This window comes from Indicator indicator, chromosome 5 (genome assembly GCF_027791375.1).
Source record: "Indicator indicator isolate 239-I01 chromosome 5, UM_Iind_1.1, whole genome shotgun sequence".
Classification (NCBI taxonomy): domain Eukaryota; kingdom Metazoa; phylum Chordata; class Aves; order Piciformes; family Indicatoridae; genus Indicator; species Indicator indicator.
The window spans coordinates 44080466-44098873 of record NC_072014.1 but is presented as its reverse complement, the minus strand read 5'-3'; the positions used below and the strand labels follow the sequence as shown (position 1 = coordinate 44098873).

General features: G+C 44.5%; 1 pseudogene; it reads right to left on the bottom strand.

Annotated features, from left to right (window-relative positions):
- Positions 1–18408, bottom strand: part of LOC128967230 (von Willebrand factor D and EGF domain-containing protein-like) — a 193543-nt pseudogene that overhangs the window by 84176 nt on the left and 90959 nt on the right.

Below are 18408 nucleotides of genomic sequence, written 5' to 3'. Positions count from 1 at the left end.
GCTTCCCCCCCTCGACTCGGCTCGAGGTGAGCTGACTGCCGCTTCTCTAGGCGACTGCTTCCATTTAAATTATAATGGTACAGTCATTGCCTTGACTTCAATGGAGAGGCTAATCTTTTGCTCTCTCTTCTCCCTCGGGGAAAAATCCCAGGTGTTTCGCCCTGATACGGGCTGCGGAGCGGCTGCAGAGGGCGGCTCCTTTCACTCCCGCAATCTGCGGGGGCCACGCAAAATGCGTTTCTGCTTGTTTGGCTGCTTAATTAGCTTGCAGCGTTTCTGGACAGCCAGGCTTGGGCTAGTCCTTCCCCCTTTGGGTTACAGCTTACCTTCTTTGGGGGCTTCCCTCAGTCCTTTTCGACTGGGTCTACGTCGCTTCTGGCGACGGGGTCATCCTTTGCGGGTCCTCGATGCACACTCCGTGGGCTGGCTTCCATGTTCACAGAGGCTTCCATTACGCTTGCGTGGGAAGGCTTCTAGCTTACACAATCTTGAGTTGCATGATGGGTAAAAGCAAAGGAGAGAGCAAGGTGGCACCAAAACGGAGCAATACTTATAGACCCTCGAGGCTGGAAACTAGCCAATGGGCACACTTGACAACAACCTGCTTCCACCTATAGAAAGGTGAAGCTAGAATTATGCCCATAGGTGGACAGAGCATAGGCATCCCATTGAGATGGGTGCCTGCTTCTTGTTTGCCCCTTAGGAGACAGGCAGGCGCCTGAGCCTTTTGTCTTCCCTTCCTGAAAGGAAGGTGGAAGGGGGACTTCCCAGAACATGTTGGGACAAGTTAGCTGGTATCAGGGGACATAATTCTGGGCATGTAATGCCTTCACAACACTCATCAAACCCAACCAAATGCAGAAAATAACCACCCAGGCTGGGAATAGCAGGGGCAGCAGGCAGAAGGTCAGTAAGGCACTAATTTCCTGGCCAATGAGAAATTAGGGATCATTTTGTCAGCAAAAGAGGGTAAAAGCCTAGCAGAGACCGCAGCATGAGCAGATACTGTGCATGTATCTTCCTGTCCTCATTCAAGATCAAGAACATTCAAGATCAAGAACATTCCTGCTTATGCCATGCCAGCCCTCACCTGCTGCCCAGGAGCCAGCCAGAGCTCTGCTCCTGCACTGTGCAAGCATTGGTCTTGCAACCAGGGAGTTGAAGTCTTATCCTTGCTGCCTAATCAGAAGTTTGAGCTGGAGTTTCCAGAAATGAAACACTAATGATTAGCAATTGATTAGTGCAACTGCAGCAATCTCAGGTGATTACCTGGAGAAGTGATTGTAATTTGCACTTTTGGATTGCTGCAAAGACTCTTGGCTTTAACTCACATCATTTCAGTTGATGGTTTGGGGATTTTTTCCCCCTATATGACATTGATGTGAGTATTTCTACAGGCATCTCCATTCCTGAAGGGAAGCAAATTGTGCTTTGCATTTTAATTTACCATGACAACTGTAATAGACAAAAAATGACCACTCCAATTTTATGTGGTTAAATTTAAAGTTTTATTTGGTAAGTGAGCAAAAACAGCGCTGGGCAGCCGGGGGAATCTCCTGTTCCTCCACGGCTCGCAACTGACAGTATCGTATAGACTCCTTTTATAGGGTAGGAGTTCAGCATCATCTCAGTCTCTTTGCATTGTTTCAGTTCCTTATCTCTTGTTCTGCATACTCGGAGCCAGTTTATCATTCTGCATATGCGTAGATATCCAGCAAGGAGTCGTGGATCCAGCTTAGGAATGTTAGAATACAGGACTTTGACAGATACACAAAGCTGCCTATGTCTGTTGTAGTTTAGTTACAAGGTCTTGGCAAATAAGTGATTGAAGAAAAGAAGGAAAAGCCCAACAAACAGGAACCAGGACTTCCATCCCCTGTATAGATAACCTTTGACTTTCTGTGAAATATTGCTATCCCCTGTCATCTTTAGATAGATAACCTTTGTATAGACAGGAGGAAACAGGATTGCCTGTGTAAACCTCAACATCCCTCTGTTATTTTCACATTGATATTTTCACATTGATATATTTCCGAATAAGATAAGAAGCATAGACTATATAAGTTTGTACTGAAATCTCTTTCGATACCCAAGTCTTTTGGAGAGATCCTACCTGTGTCCAGTCTGGATTAAGGTACCCTTTACAAGTCAGGATTTGGATAGCTGGAGGAAAAAGGCTAAAAATTATCATAATGACCCTACAGGGACAGGTACTCATTTTCGATTTATGATCAGGCAGCATAACCCAGACTGGGATGATATCCAGTTATTACTGGAACAAATGACTGAAACAGAAAAATTTATAAAATATGGGCTGTTAACAGAATGTGAATCATCATACAACACCCCAATTTTGCCCGTGAAGAAACCCACAGGAGGGTATCGGCTAGTGCAGGATCTAAGGGCCATAAATAAAATTACGAGGGACATTCATCCGGTAGTAGCAAACCCATACACTCTCTTAACTCGATTGAGGACTGAGTTAGAATGGTTTACTGTCCTGGACTTAAAAGATGTTTTTTTCTGCCTACCTCTGGCCCCTGTAAGTCAGTCGCTGTTTGCTTTTGAATGGGAGAATCCAGAAACTAACCGAAAATGCCAACTGACCTGGACAGTGTTGCCCCAGGGATTTAAAAACAGCCCCACTATTTTTGGAAATCAACTGGCAAAAGAATTGGAGAAGTGGGATCAGCCAGAAGGAGATGGAGTCCTACTACAGTATGTAGATGACATCTTGGTAGCAACTCGAACCACAGAAGAATGTGAAAAGTGGACTGCTAGTATGTTAAATTTTCTGGGACTTAATGGGTATCGAGTCTCCCCACAAAAGGCCCAAATAGTCCAGCAGCAAGTAACTTACTTGGGATACGAACTGACTGTGGGACAACGAGTACTGGGCCCTGAAAGGAAGGAAGCCATATGCTCCATTCCACTTCCCAACACAGTAAAAGAACTCTGAACCTTCTTGGGAATGACAGGCTGGTGTAGGTTGTGGATTTATAATTACGGCCTGTTTGTCAAACCTCTTTATGAATTATTGAGGAAGTCTGGTAGGGCTCTGCAATGGAACGGAGAAGCTAAACAAGCCTTCCACACTTTAAAAAGGGAACTGATGAGGGCACCAGCACTAGGCCTACCTGATGTCACTAAACCCTTTTTGTTATATTCCCATGAAAGTCAGGGAATAGCACTTGGGGTCCTCGCACAAACTTTAGGACCCTATCGAAGAGCAGTGGCATACCTCTCCAAACAACTGGATGAAGTAAGCAAAGGATGGCCAGGATGCCTGAGGGCTGTGGCTGCAGTCGCAGTCAACATTCAGGAGTCCCGCAAATTCACAATGGGACAGAAAATCACAGTCCTGGTATCACATACTGTCTCTGCTGTGCTGGAAGCTAAAGGGGGACACTGGTTGTCTCCACAACGATTCCTTAAATACCAGGCTATATTAGTGGAGCAGGATGATGTGGAGATCAAAGTCACTAATGTTGTCAATCCAGCCTCTTTCCTCCAGGGAAGTAATGGAGAATCAGTAATCCATGATTGTTTGGAAACCATCCAGCAGACCTGACCTGAAGGAAGAACCCCTGGAGATGGCAGATCATAACTGGTATACTGATGGAAGCAGTTTTGTGATCCAGGGAGAAAGAAAGGCTGGGTATGCTGTAACTACAGAAGAAGAAGTGATTGAGGCAGAAGCACTACCAGGTAACACTTCTGCCCAAAAGGCGGAAATAATTGCTCTAACTAGAGCCTTAGAGCTCTCTCAAGGAAAAAGTGCAAACATATGGACAGACTCCAAGTATGCCTTTGGAGTAGTGCATGCCCATGGAGCCATCTGGAAAGAGAGAGGACTATTGTCAACCCAAGGAAAAGGCATTAAGCATGCAGAAGAAATATTGAGGTTATTGGAAGCAGTACAGAAACCAAGCAAAGTAGCTATAATGTACTGCAGAGCACACCAAAAGGGAAACACTGGTTGAGAAAGAGGTTGGTAGATGAAACAGCTAAAACAGTGGCCAGGGAGGTGAAAGAGGTGGCAGAATTTGTTTTGGTCCCGGATGGTAAACTGACAATTGAGCAAAAGGAACCAGAGCCTGTGTATAACACAGAAGATCAGAAATTAATTAAGGACCTTTTAGGGACTAGGGTAGAGAAAGGATGGGCTAGGACACCGGATGGGAAATTAGTCATACCTAATTTTTTGTAGTCATAGAACAGCTCACCTCGGTGTTTCCAGTCAAGATCAGGATCAGGATCAGTGTTTGTGTCCACCTGGGAAACTCTTGCAGCTAGATCTGCCTGATGGTTGTGTTGTTGTTCCTCAGTAGCTTTGCTCTTAGGAATGTGAGCATCAATGTGTCTCACTTTCACTGGGATTCTCTCAATGCGAGCAGCAATGTCTTGCCACAGATCTGCAGCCCAGATTAGCTTTCCTTTTCTCTGCCATCCATTCTTCTTCCAGTCTTTCAGCCAACCCCACAAGGCATTGGCTACCATCCATGAGTCAGTGTAGAGATAAAGCTTTGGCCATCTCTCACGTTCAGCTACGTTAGGAGCTAGCTGGACAGCTTTTACCTCTGCACATTGACTGGATTCTCCTTCTCCATCTCTTGCTTCTGCAACTCTGTGCGTTGGACTCCACCCTGCAGATTTCCACCTTCGCTTGTTCCCAACAAGACGACAGGAACCGTCTGTGAACAAAGCATATCTCTTTTCATCATCAGACAGATCACTGTAAGGAGGAGCTTCCTCAGCACGAGTTACTCTCTCCTCTGGAGGTTTTGCACAGCTTGTGCCTTCTGGCCAGTTTGTGATCACCTCCACCAAACCAGGCCTTTTGAGATTTCCCATTCGAACTCTCTGTGTTGTCAGAGCCATCCACTTAGACCAGGTAGCATCTGTTGCATGATGTGGTGAAGAACCTTTGCCTTTGAACATCCAATTCAGAACTGGCAATCTAGGAGCTAGAAGAAGTTGTGACTCAGTTCCGATCACTTCAGAAGCAGCTTTCACTCCTTCATAAGCAGCTAAAATCTCTTTCTCTGTTGGAGTGTAGTTTGCCTCTGAGCCTCTGTAGCCACGACCCCAGAAACCAAGAGGACGTCCTCGTGTTTCACCTGGAGCTCTTTGCCATAAGCACCAGGTTGGACCATTGTCACTGGTGGCTGTGTACAGAATGTTCTTAATGTCTGGACCAGTTCGGACAGGTCCCAGACCCATGGCTTGGACTACCTCTCGCTTGATCTGGTCAAAGGCTGCTTGTTGCTCAGGACCCCATTGGAAACTGTTTCTCTTTCGAGTCACATCATAGAGAGGTTTCACAATCTGACTGTATCCAGGAATGTGCAGTCTCCAAAATCCCACTATGCCTAAGAAACGCAGAGTTTCTTTCTTGTTGATGGGATTTGCCATGGTGGAGACTCTGTTTATCACATCCATTGGGATGTGACAGAGACCATCTTGCCACCGCACTCCCAGAAACTGGATTTCTCTGGCAGGTCCTTTCACCTTGTCTCGCTTGATAGCGAAACCAGCTTGCAAGAGAATGTCAATGATTTTGTTACCTTTCTCGAAGACTTCTTCAGCAGTCTCACCCCAGACGATGATGTCATCGATGAACTGAATGTGTTCTGGAGCTCCACCTTTCTCCAAAGCATCATGGATCACTGCATGGCAGATGGTTGAACTGTGAATCCACCCCTGGGGCAAACGATTGAATGTGTACTGAATGCCTCTCCAGGTGAAAGCAAACTGAGGCCTGCATTCCTCTGCTATGGGAATAGAGAAGAAAGCATTAGCAATGTCTATGGTAGCATACCATTTGGCCTGCTTGGATTCCAGCTCATTGGAGTTCCATCATGTCTGGTACAGCTGCACTCATCGGTGGAGTCACTTCATTCAAGGCACGGAAATCAACTGTCAGACGCCACTCTCCATTCTGCTTTCTCACAGGCCAGATTGGACTGTTGAAAGGTGAATGAGTTTTGCTGATGACCTTCTGACTCTCCAGCTGACGAATCAAGTTTTGAATGGGCACCAAAGAGTCACGGTTGGTTCTGTATTGTCTGTGATGCACAGTTTGAGAAGCAACCGGCAGCTTTACATCCTCTATCTCATGTTGTCCCACAACTGCAGATTCATCTGAAAGCTCAGGTCTAATGGACAACTTCAATTTTCCTCCATCAATTTCTACAGTTGCTATTCCAAAAGCCCATTTGTAACCCTTAGGGTCTTTAAAACGCCCTTCTCTCAGAAAATCACTTCCCAAAATACAAAGTGCATTAAGTCCTGTTACAATAGTATGTTTCTTCCACTGCTTCCCAGTTAAGCTTATATCAACCTCTATCTTAAACAACTCTTAAGATCCACCAGTGACTCCCTGAATAGTTATAGATTCTCCCCCCTGATAATTTGATGGTATTATGGTGCACTGAGCTCCTGTGTCAACCAAGGCCCTGTACTTCTGAAATTTTGAAGTGCCAGGCCACTGGATGTACACATCCCAATAGATTCTGTTATCTCCATTATCCCTTACCTCCCCCTGGCGGAAGGCAGGGCACCCCTAATGGTGGGGATTACCTCCACATCTACAGCTGGCACAATGTCCAGCACCAGAATTAGGATCACTGTTGGAGCTATCAGAGTTGTTCTGGGAAACTGAGGAAGTGACAGCTACCCTCCTGGTATTGCTACCTCGGGATCTGCCCCTCTGCAGCTCCCGTAACCTCTTCAAAAGATCAGAAGTTGGTTGACCATCCCATCTGTTCATGTTCTCACCAAACTGATCACGCAGAGTGTGATGGTTTGAAACTGTCTTTTTAATTTTTCCTTGCAAAGTTCAGAACAGAGAAAGTGAAAGAATGTAAATAAGTCACTATTGGGTGTAAGAAAGCAAAATAACGATTGTTCTAAACACTTCCATTGGATAGATAGAAATGTTTAAGAACTATTACCCAAAACAAAGTAGGCATTCTGCACATTCTGTGTTCTGCAGTGGGGGCAGTTGCTGGGCTGTCTGGCTGCTGTTTTCTTCTTCTCTTCTGGCTGAAGATAACACACTGACCTTGGCAGCTAAGTTAACAACTTTCTGCTTAACTAACTCTGCTTCTCTGTCCAGGGGGGTTTGGGGGGGAAGCTCCTGGGAGAGGGAGGCCCTTTTGGGATGGTCCCCTTGGGGGGAAGCAAAGGGAGATCGGTTGTGCTTTTCTGTTGATTGTATATATTTGTGAATGTTGTGAATTTTGTATATTTGTACATGTTCATTGCATTTCATTTTAGATTTTAGACTCTGCTTGTAAATACAGCTTTTCATTTGCTTCCAGACTGGGCTAGCCTGGTTATTGTTGGTGGGGAGGGAATTTCAGCTCACACCGACACACAGAGTTATCCAGATACTGCCTCGTGATTGCCTCTGCTGTCTGTTTTGGTTTGACCTATTCTGGAATGGCCGCCTTGGAGCATGTCTGTTCCTAACAGCTGAAACTTGTATCCTTCTGGAGGAAGAGGAAGCAGAATCATCCCCCTTCATCAAGTTGGATATGGAGGTTTTAAGTTCCTCCTTCAGCTCTTTCATGCAATTCTTTATTTCTCCAGACAAAGTTTCAATGGCTGAAACCAAAGAAGTACGTGCAAGACTATCCTCCAATTGCCTCATTTGGTCAGTGAAATGGCCAACAGTGGGAGGCACTCCACCATAATTTCTTGCCACAATCCTGCTTGCCAGAATAGTAGCATAATTAGGAGGAGCAAGCTTAATGAGCTTTTTGGCAAGGCCTGTTCCAACAGGAATTTCATCAGGATTCAGAGTCTTATGATCTCCATACATTATTTCTCTCACAGCAAATTCTCTCAGACGCTTGATTCCCTCAGCTATTGTGGTCCAAGGCTTAGGGTTCCATGGTAAATCATCTCTGCTGGGGTACCTCAGCGAGACTGCCAGTAGGAGGCGTGCCCACAGAGAAACTTTACCAATGCACTTGCCTAGGTGCCTGTCTATGCCTGTATCCTTTGAGAGCATCCCCAACTGAGAGGCCGACTTGTCGCCTACCACCAATGCTGGGGCTCCCATATCAAAACACCTGGCTAGCCAAGACAGGACTGGCTCATTATCTCCTCTGATGTAATCCTTCCTCACATGTCTAATTTCCTGTCTGGGTGCATTAGCTGACTGTATGTCATCCTCCTCCTCCTCCTCCTCATCATCATCCTGAGGTCGCTGTCCCCATAATCCTGTTGTAATCCTCCACTGAATTCCCTTGAGTTCAGAGGCACTGCCAGCAGTTGCTAATCTACCAGGGTCTACATCCTGACCTACATCTCCATCATCCATGTGGGGTCTCAAGAGGTCTACCAGAGTTTTAAGGCTAACCCTCTCTTCCTCACCAGAAGGATCTTTCTTAACAGAGGGACCCTGAGTAGAAGGATCCTCATCTCCATCTGCACCATCTCCTGCAGCATCTGCATCTCCTCCTGCAGCTCCTTTATGCTTTCTGCTTACAGTGGCCACCAAATTTACTGGATTGGTTTTCACATTCACAGCAGAGTTGGAAGAGCAAGTAGCCTTACGTCTTTCTTGACACAGTGCTATCAGTAGCCATATGATTATTCCAAGAAGCAGCAAAATTAAGGCTAGCACAAGATATCTAGGGTACCACTGGTTCCAAAGACCCTCTGTAGTTGTAAGAGGAGTAACAAACTCATATGTGTCTGCTAGCACATCCATAGTTGAGTTACCATAGCTTCTTAGCCCAATAAGATCACAACAGAATTCAACAGCATTCAGTAACTTGTTCTTAACCCAAAGAAACAACTTATATGCCACATATCTCACAATCTTGTCTATCATGCAGGAAACAGCCCAACTGTGGACAATCACACTGATAACAGAGGAAATAAAATTACTCAAAATCCAAAACAGCTTCATTTTGTTTCCTAATCTGAGCAGGAATAAATCATACAAGCAATCAAGCCCTGAGTTGGAGCGCCAAAAATAAAAAGTGTGTCGGTGTGAGCTGAAATTCCCCCCCCCCACCGACAATAACCAGGCTAGCTCAGTCTGGAAGGAAATGAAAAGCTGTATTTACAAGCAGAGTCTAAAATCTACAGTGAAATGCAATGAATATGTACAAATATACAAAATTCACAACATTCACAAATATATACAATCAACAGAAAAGCACAACCGATCTCCCTTTGCTTCCCCCCAAGGGGACCCTCCCAAAGGGGCCTCTCTCTCTCCCAGGAGCTTCCCCCCAGCCCCCCTGGACAGAGAAGCAGAGTTAGTTAAGCAGAAAGTTGTTAACTTAGCTGCCAAGGTCAGTGTGTTATCTTCAGCCAGAAGAGAAGAAGAAACAGCAGCCAGACAGCCCAGCAACTGCCCCCACTGCCGAACGCAGAATGTGCAGAGTGCCTACTTTGTTTTGGGTAATAGTTCTTAAACATTTCTATCTATCCAATGGAAGTGTTTAGAACAATCGTTATTTTGCTTTCTTACACCCAATAGTGACTTATTTACACTCTTTCACTTTCTCTGTTCTGAACTTTGCAAGGAAAAATTAAAAAGACAGTTTCAAACCATCACACCTCCTTATCACCTTTCCAAATACCAGAGGGCTTCTCCCCACACCGGTAAATACCTGTGGGGCCAGTGACAATAGGTGACTATTGCTGTCATCAGGGCAGGGGAAGAACGTTTCACACCTTGTCTCCTCTATTCAGACCTCTGCTGATGAGACAATGCCCAGGCCAGGGCAGGGCTGTGGAGGAGCTGTAGACCTGACTCTGAAGGCCCTGGGAGGTTGATATGGGCTGTGAATACAGCTAAGGAGCCTCCAGATTGGGCAGATTGGAATTGTAGATTTTGTTAGTGCTCTGACAAAGAGTTCCTCATCCTATCTGCTAAATCCTGCAGCCAGTGTTAAAGGAGCAGGAAAGATGGGGCAATGAGTGTTTAACTGTGGCGTTCAGACATCAGGTCTCTGAATTTGGGTTGTTCGGCACTTCAACTAGTTCCTGTATCAGACAGACAAAAAGCTCGAGTTCAAATCACAGCAATAATGAAAGCAGCTGAGCTGGGATGTCTAAAAAGCCACTGAAATATGAAAAACAAGATTTAAGGAGTGGATACTAAATATGTAGCTGTTACATAATGTCTATCATATACATTGCTTCCCTCCTCATGGCAAGGAGAAGAGTTTCACTGGCCTGGACACATCTGCTGTGCCGTAGCTAGTGGAGAGTTTCAAATTCCTTGACTTTAAAATGTAATGAACCACCTACTCTATCACAACAATAATTGTTTTCTACATATTTCTTACCCATAAAATATGTATCTAATCCGATGTCTTTGTAATAAATAGAAATGGAATTATCTGTTAATCACATGATGTTAAGTTTAAATGATGTTAGATTAATAATTATCTTTTATAATAGCTTAATAGTGGAATGTAGGTTGCTTTGCTTATGATTTAGAGAAGGACAGGAAACTCAGTAAGTTTCTTGTATTATGCCTTTATTACAGTGCTGGACACAGGTAGGATCTCTCCAAAAGACCTGTGTATCGAAAGAGATTTCAGTACAAACTTATATAGTCTATGCTTCTTATCTTATTCGGAAATATATCAATGTGAAAATAATAACAATGTGAAAATAACAGAGGGATGTTGAGGTTTACACAGGCAATCCTGTTTCCTCCTGTCTATACAAAGGTTATCTATCTAAAGATGACAGGGGATGGCAATATTTCACAGAATGTCAAAGGTTATCTATACAGGGGATGGAAGTCCTGGTTCCTGTTTGTTGGGCTTTTCCTTCTTTTCTTCAATCATTTCCCCCCTTTCTACCATCCAATAGTATATTCCTATACTATATTTTCTTAAAATAATTTCCAGTTTCCAACTCATGCCTAAGTTTATCATTTTTATACCTCTCATATGATTTCACATCACTCTTTCCAATACACATAATTACCTTAATCAAGACTACTATTAATACTATTAATATGATAATCATTACAATTCCTACTAATAATTGTTTAAGCCAGAAAATGTTGGGCATCCACGAGGTTAACTTCTCCCAGAGGTTTGAAAATCCGTATGATATATCATCCCTGCTCACTTCATGGAATACCTTACTTTGTTCCCATATTTTATGCAAGTCCATTTCTATCTTCTTTTCCTCATTTACATATGTGCAACAACTATCATTCACTATTGTGCATAGTCCTCCTTCTTTGGCAAATAAAATATCCAGAGCGTATTTAAACTGTCCTGTAATTTTATGCAGACTCTCTATTTCCTTCTGCTCTGCACGAATGGCATCCTCAGTTGCTGCAAGGGCAATCTCCATACTGGCTGAGATATTCACTATAGCCTTTTCTAATTCACTCACTCCTATCATAGGAATCAGCCATCTGACAAAACTATGGAATCCCGTCGGTCTCTCTATTAGTGGGTTCAGTACTCTTTTTACCCTTCTCCAGGGACTTCTTACAATCCCTGTAGTTATTTCATTATGTATTGTATACTGTGGGATCAATTGTCCCCCTACACAATGTCCTTCCCAGTTCTCTGGCAAGCTCTTTCGTGCATATCCATCTCCACACAGCCACCACCAACCTGGAGCCATCTTACACTGATTCAAATATGATTGCTTTTTAAAATCATAATACTGTTTTAGCCTCCTCTTGAGTTCTCTAAATTTTCCTATTTTAGTAGTATTTATGCAACTTGGTAACTCAAAGATTTTTAAAAAATGCCTATTCCCAAATGGGAATCTGGTAATATTTCTGTCAGTACATCTTGCATATGCTTTAATTTCTTGTTTCTCATCCCAAGGTAAAAGTTCATATTTAGGTCCCTTTTCTCCGTTCCCCATTCCGTATTGGCATGTAAGATCTGAAAAATCTTTCCCTACTTTAACTTCAAATGTCCAATTCTTATGAGGTATTCCATAAAGTGGCACTTCTAATTGATCAGTTGGGAGAGTAGTACATAACCAACATGACTCTAGCTTAAACCCTAAAGTTATATTTCTCATTACTTGTACATACAAATTATTATCCCACGCTACCACTATTACTATTTTAAGTAACAGCAGATAAGTAAACATTATTGACGAGTTATTCTCAACTTCAAATCTCCCAGCTCTTCTGCTTTCCAAGGGCTGCCTTTTGCCTTCTTTACTCGCGTGTGATGTATCCAAGCAGCTTGCTCTCTGATTTTGATAGCTGTGAAGGATATCAGCAACACTTGATATGGTCCTGTCCACTTGGGTTCCAGGGGATTTTCTGAAAGAGATCTAACATAGACATAATCTCCAGGTTCTACATCATGAACTGGTTTGTCTAGTCCCCTCACATTGGTTCCAATCACTTGTTTGTTAATCACATTTAAATTCTTATAAATCTGTTGGACATACTTATTCAGCATCTTTTCTCTGAACTGCCCTGGTTCAGAAGAATTCATTGTTCCTACCACATAGGGTCTTCCAAATAGAACTTCAAATGGACTTAGCCTTTCCTTAGTCCTTTGCTTAGTTCGAATTCGCAGCAGGGCAATTGGTAATGCTTGTGGCCAAGGGAGTTTTGCCTCCTGTCCAATTTTTATTATCTGATTCTTAATTCAATCGTTCATTTTCTCCACCTGTCCACTTGAGCGTGGATTGTAAGGAGTGTGGAGTTGCCAATCAATTCCTAAGATCTTACTTATTTAAATGTGATCCTCTGTCTGAGGAAATAGTAGCAGGCACCCCAAACCAGGGTATTATTTCTTGCAACATTGTTTTGGTAACCTCCCGAGCTTTGTTTGCGCGACAGGGAAATGCTTCTGGCCAACCAGAGAAGGTGTCAGTAAGTACCAAAAGATATCTATATCCCCCCTTTCTTGGGAGTTCAGTGAAATCAATTTGCCACTGTTGTCCCAGATAATTTCCTCTACTAATCTGTCCCAGCTTGACTTCTTTCACCACCTTGGGGTTGGCCCTAAGACATACTTCACATTGTCGAGTTACCTGCTCTACAGTGGTGTACAGTTTTCGTGCTATGCACTCCTGAACCAACTTTCGATACAGAGCTTCAGCTCCCCAGTGAGTTTTTCCATGTTCCATCTGAACAAATGCCCAAAGGAGGTGCAAAAAGAGTGTCAGGACATCAAGGCAGAGACGCAACCTACCGATGGGCTCGTGACAGATCCATTGACATTTCCATGGATGCTATCACACAAGTCATCCATGACTGTGACATTTGTGCTGCTATTAAGCAGGCAAAGCGGATCAAGCCCTTGTGGTATGGTGACCGATGGTCCAAGTACAAGTATGGTGAAGCCTGGCAGATTGACTACATCACTCTACCTCGTTCTCCATCTGGTAAGCAGTATGTGCTGACTATGGTAGAGGCAAGCACTGGATGGCTGGAAACTTATCCAGTTCCTCATGCAACTGCACATAACACCATTCTTGGTCTGGAAAGACAAATCCTGTGGAGACATGGAACTCCAGAGAGGATTGAGTCAGACAACGGAACTCATTTCAAGAACAATCTTGTAAAAAAATGGGCCAAAGAGCACGGCATCGAGTGGATATTCCACATTCCCTACTATGCCCCAGCTGCAGGGAAGATCGAACGCTACAACGGTTTGCTGAAAACCACTCTCAAAGCCATAGGGGGTTCTTTGAAGAACTGGGAGAAATATTTAACACAAGGAACCTGGTTAGTGAATAGTAGAGGTTCAGTGAATCGAGCTGGACCTGCCCAATCAGATTTGTTGCGAAAGGAAGAAGGTGATAGAGTTCCTGTTATCAGAGAAAAGAATCTGTTAGGCAAAACTGTTTGGGTATTTTCTCCTTCAGGAGAGGCCAAACCTGTCCGAGGGGTAGTTTCTGCTGAAGGTCCTGGTCACACCTATTGGGTGATGCAAGAAAATGGTGAAATTCAGTGTATTCCACAAAGAAATCTAACTTTGGCTGAGAGAGGTTAAATTCAGAGTGTTGCGCAGATACAGCATCGCGCCCAAGAGGAGAGTCCATGAGATCTACGGTGCACGAACCCTGAGAGCCCTGAGTCACCTGAGAGTCCCTGTTCCTTCCTTCACTCCATCTGCGAGGAAACAAGCTGTTTGCTGTTTTTCCTGTGATTTGACTCTTTTGAATCATCTACATCTGAGATAGCCGGAATGGACTATGGACTATGTGGCAGTTTAGGCTGGGTGCCCCCTGCCACTGCTGCATGAGATACACCTCTGGTGTCCTGGGTGCCCACCCACAGGGGTGGACACAGGAAACGGCGTATTTCTACCCATAAGTCCTGTACCCTATAAGGCCATCTGCAAAGTCATTCTCTTCTTCTTTCTTCTCTCTCTGCTCCCCTGGGAGATGTCCTCTCTTATCGGGTAATGCTGGGGGAGTATCCTCAAGGCCTCTTAGGCCTGTCTAGGCCTAATGCCAGGAGGAGAATGGAGGGGGGGGCAGTCTCAGACCTGGCCAGCCTGAGACTTGCCTAGCAGCGGGAGGGGGAAGAAAGAGCCCTGGGGGGGTTTGGGTTTATCCTCAGGTGGGAAGAAGGGAAGGATTGGGAAGCTTTGGGAATTATGTAACAGGCTCTGTACGCTTTGGGATACTCTTTGTCACTATGCTTTGTAGTTTGTAGTTCTCTGTAGCTTCGCCAATTGCTTTTCCATTTAAACTTTCCATCACTCTCCAGTCCGTTTGTGTGAGTCTCATTCTTTTGTCCCTTTCGGGGCAAGAGACGATCTGTCTGGCCCCAAACCAGCACATCTTTATTCACCTATTGTTGTAGATATTATTTTAGATTCGATAAATGGTAGTAGCAGCCAATGGAATTGTTTAGAAGAGGTGGACTGTGATGGTTTGAAACTGTCTTTTTAATTTTTCCTTGCAAAGTTCAGAACAGAGAAAGTGAAAGAGTGTAAATAAGTTACTATTGGGTGTAAGAAAGCAAAATAACGATTGTTCTAAACACTTCCATTGGATAGATAGAAATGTTTAAGAACTATTACCCAAAACAAAGTAGGCATTCTGCACATTCTGCGTTCGGCAGTGGGGGCAGTTGCTGGGCTGTCTGGCTGCTGTTTCTTCTTCTCTTCTGGCTGAAGATAACACGTACTGACCTTGGCAGAAAGGGTAAGCAGAGAACAGTCAGGGTCCTCACATATGATTAACAAATACTTTCATTTTTATTTATTACAACAACTGATTTCTTTTTTTTTTTTTTTCCTTCTAAATCATCTCATAGAGACATAAGAAACTCCTGCTTTCACTTGCCATCTCGTGATGGGCTCGTCACCAGCCACAGATTGCACAGCCTCTGTGATGTTCAGGAGAGGAATCTGGCACTCGACAGCCTCAGAGCTGAGAAAATCTGCTCTGGTGGTTTCTTGTTCTGTTGGTATCCATTCACCATTGAGGTGAAGCAAAAGGACAGAAGCTGAAAGCTGATGTCAAGAAACACCACTTGTTGACATATGTTTGTGCTCTGACAATAGAAGGCATTTCCAAATGGTTTAGTTGAAAGAAATGCTGCTGCTGCTGTGTCCACAGTACAGAGCAGGCCATGCTCCTCTGTGCATGCAGGAAGTGCTGTGAGCTGTTCTTGGGGTGAGAGGTGGGATGGGCCAGGGGAACATGATGGGGCAGCTCTGTCTTTGCTCCTGGAGCTCAGCAGCCAGCTCCATGCCCCTTCAAGGCAATGTCAGCTGCTTCTCTAGGTGAGCTGCAGCAGGCAGCACTGCTTGTTTAGAGCCTGTGTGCCCTGGGAGGCTAGGGGAGGCAAATCTCTGCTGTGCCTCATTAGCATGTTAGCACTGAATGGGAATCAGGCTGAACCTCTTTTATGGGGTGGATTTATGAGATGAATGAAACACTTCATATCTGAATATGCTGACACTCCAAATAACTCAGTCTTGTCAATGCCTGTGCACAGTTGTTCATAATAAAATTATAGTGTTAGCAGAAGAGATGGCTCTAATGCTCATTCAAATTTCTAATTTGGAATCAAACTACCACTAAGAAAATCCAAATAAGAGCCTCTGTGGCTGTGCTGAGCAAACCTATATTTAACCACAAGCCTTAGCATTCAGATGTGTTTAGGAAAACAACCAAGCGAGCCCATTCCAGATGCATAGGATGAGAAATAATGTTGTGATTTCAGGCTCCACTGACTGCAGTGCAGCTGGAGCAAACAAGAGTTAAACAAAACCCCACTGAGAACATTCACAAGAAGGCAGAGCTGTCCTGGAAGGGGCTGAGCCTGGCCAGCTCCCCTTCTGGGATGGGTTTTGAAGGTATTTGCACCGTGCTGTGGCAGTGAGAAGTGATGGCACTCAGCACAGCTCTGGGTAAAAGACTTTACCAGAATTGTTCAAGGTTTGACTGTGTCATCAATACTTGACGGGAAGGTGCTTACAATTAACCTGGTGACCTTGCAGTGCAGCCTGGAAGACTCTCTGAAGCCGAGGCCAAACGTGCAGCTGCTGCTGCTGCAGTCAGAGGCACGGACGTCACAGAGGCCCTCGTGCTCTAAGCCTGTGATTTCCAAAGCTTGTTCTGAAAGGAGGAGGGAGACAGAAAATTTAGAGAGCAGCACTTACACTCTGTTCTGTTCTGGTTTACCAGAGACTTCATGGTTGTTCCTGGTTATTATGATTTAATTCTTCTCCTTGGGGTCTTCCTTGCCTCCTCATGAATGTCTCTTGAAGAGAGGAGCAGCAGGTGTCAACGTGGGAAGCAGCAAACCTCCACTGGATAGCTGCCCTGTGCACCTGGGACTGTAATATGGCTTATGCAGCTCTTGAAAGGTCCCCAGTAGTACTGCTTCTGCTGAGCCAGGTGACGGGGTGGAAGCACATCTGAGAGGAGCAGCACAGGAATAAGAAGTGGAAATATCTGAAGATGGCCATGCCCCCAGGCTGCTCATGACATCCCTCTTTTCTTTCCCCAAAGCCTGCGTGCAGCAGCAGTAATGATTTTCAAAGCAATGCTTGCTTGCAAGAGTTAAGTCATTAATGGGTGGCACTCAGCTCTGCACAGTGTCAGCACAAAACTCATGCACCAGCTAAGTCTCACGTAAATCCTCTTTTCAGGCTACAAGCAGGACTGGAGTGATGCACAGACTGTGCTGCCCTCCTTACAAGGTTGAGTTTCACTCATTACTGCTTTTAAAATGTTGGATGATTCTTAAGCCAAGTTTCATTTGTGTTCTGTTGTACTTCAGGTATTCACCATGTTAAGTTGCTCATTGCTTTCATGTTGGCATTGTTTTTAGAGGGTGAAAATGAATGTTCATTGCATGGCAGAGTTCATCTCTCAGCTTCAGAGAAGGTGTAAGTGGGGAGATATTTACACCAGTACTTGGACAGCACAAGCACTCAGTGCCCAGTATCCAGTGTCCATAGCAGCAGTCAGTCAGGACCACCGGCCCATGTTTTTGTTGATAATATTTGTAGTTGTAATGGTCAGGAGAAGCCACTATGATGACGAACAACAGAAAGCAGAACGTTTGCCTCTTGCTTCCAGAAGGACACAGAATGGCAGAGGCACCTGGTGCAGCAGCAGTGTCAACCAGCCTGCTTTCCCTGGTACATGGTGGGCAGAGGCCTCTTTGCCTTTCCTCTCCCCTGCCCCATCAGCACTGCTCTGGCAACTCAGAGTTGCCCATCAGTTTCCTCTGATCTGTGGCACATCTAAAATAGAAATTGTGTTGCCTAATGTTTTAATGGTACATTGGCTGAGCTGCTTCAAGGGGACAAATGCCCTGAGCTGTGTTGATAACCATCCCCAGAACCTCGCTGCTCCTTCAGGGCTCTGCCATTGAAGCTGAAACTAGGATGGATGCAGTTTAAACTCTGCCATCCCACCAGACTGCAGCCCATAACAACAGAGCTGCAGGACTCATTTGTCCAGAGGAAGGAAGGAAAGCAGCATAAATGTGAAAAACAGTGTAAAGGGTTTTTTCCCCCTGTACTTCTGAACTGCTTTTAGCTTTTCTTGCCTTTATTTTTGTTATTGATTTTATTGCAGCGGTGTTAGCAGCACCGTTGGACACTGCAATATTTACACAAAGAGAAATGGCTTCCAGCTTGTCAGCGTTCATCAGCTGCTTGTGGGTTCTTGTAATGTACCAAGCTATTAGTCAGCCGCACTGCCTGGGCTTGATAAATTGCCTTCTCCTCTGGTTAGTGAATAAAAATTTTGTAAAGAAGAGCTTCATTATGCTTTTCATGAGGTTTTAATGGTTAGCCCCACTAGGGCTGAGGTGGCTCAGATTTCATTAACATTTTCATTATCATTGCAGATTTTCAAGCTTCGGTGAAGTAAAATCTCAGAGCCTGGGAAGGCATGAGGCACAGAAGTGTGCTCCTGCAGCCATTCCCCTTCCAGGAAGGCACTCTCAGG